This window comes from Salmo trutta, chromosome 22 (assembly GCF_901001165.1).
Source record: "Salmo trutta chromosome 22, fSalTru1.1, whole genome shotgun sequence".
NCBI classification, from domain to species: Eukaryota; Metazoa; Chordata; class Actinopteri; order Salmoniformes; family Salmonidae; genus Salmo; species Salmo trutta.
The window spans coordinates 25,494,078-25,495,396 of record NC_042978.1 but is presented as its reverse complement, the minus strand read 5'-3'; the positions used below and the strand labels follow the sequence as shown (position 1 = coordinate 25,495,396).

Here is a 1,319-nt window from a genome sequence, read left to right as displayed (position 1 = left end):
CTGACATGCTGTCCACCCAATCAAAGGATCAGAGAATGAATCGAGCACTGCAGTGCATAAAATGTAGTGAGTAGTTGGCTCAAAGAGAGAGAAAGTGTCACGCCCTGGCCATAGAGAGGTTTTTGTTTTCTATTTTGGTTAGGCCAGGGTGTGACTAGGGTGGGCATTCTATGTTCTGTTTTCTATGTTATGTGTATTTCTTTGTTTTGGCTGGGTATGGCTCTCAATCAAGGACAGCTGTCTATCGTTGTCTCTGATTGGGAGCCATACTTAGGTAGCATTTTCCCACAGGGTTTTTGTGGGTAGTTGTTTTCTGTCTTGTGTTTTTCACCTGACAGAGCTGTTGCGCTTTGTTCCACTTTGTTTTTGATTCAGTGTTCAGAACTAATAAACATGATGAACAAGTACCACGCTGCACCTTGTGTCACGTCCTGACCAGTAAAAGGGGTTGTTTGTTATTGTAGTTTGGACAGGGCATGGCAGGGGGTGTTTGTTTAGTGTGTTTCGGGGTTTTTGGTTTATGTTCTATGTTTTCTATTTCTATGTGGTTTTTCTATATCTATGTTAGTTTTGTCAATGACCTCTTATCAGAAGCAGCTGTTTCTTGTATTCTCTGATTAGAGGCCATATTTAGTTGTGTGTGTTTTCACTTGTGTTTGTGGGTGGTTGTGTCCGTGTATAGTCTGAGCACCTTACAGGACTGTTTTTCATCATTTGTTTTGTGTAAGTGTATTTTTGGTTTTTCCTTCTAATAAAAAGAAGATGTTCACTATATCTGCTGCAGTTTGGTCCGCTCCCTACAACGACGCTTATGACACCTTGGTCCTCTCCTTGCAACAAGCGTTACAGAAAGACAATAGTTTAACAGTTTTGAACAAATTAATTTCTTAAGAAATGAAGGAGAAGCGAGTGGGAGAGAGAGAGCTAACTATATTCTGTATTTATTTTTTTTCATTTTCACTTTCCCTTACTTAGCTAGCGAATGCAGCGAGGAAGTTAAGCCTACTCAAACACCCTAATGAAACAGAGAGGGATATGTTAGCTAGCTGGCTATCCAACACTGGAAGTCTTCCAAGTCAAGGTAAGCTTTTGGTTTTACTAATTTATTGCCAACCGGGCCCGCCAGTGTAACTGCTAAAATCCTTGCTGACTGTACACTGTACTGCATGATTGTAGCATGTTTACTAATGCGTTAGTTCTAGTAGCTATGTTGACTATGACGTTATAATATGGTGATAATGATGTAGGCTGTGTGTTGCGGTTATGGTATGAAGGTTTGGCTTGGAAAGGTTTTTTCACCTGGTCACAGACAGCTGATG

General features: G+C 40.6%; 1 long non-coding RNA gene across 1 annotated transcript; it reads right to left on the bottom strand.

The window, feature by feature from the left end:
- Positions 1–323: 323 nt before the first annotated feature.
- Positions 324–848, bottom strand: LOC115159008 (uncharacterized). Its single transcript, XR_003868810.1, has 2 exons — positions 819–848; positions 324–418 (listed from the first exon to the last, which is right to left on the bottom strand). It is a non-coding gene; the product is annotated as an uncharacterized LOC115159008 (long non-coding RNA).
- Between the last annotated feature and the right edge of the window lie 471 nt (positions 849–1,319).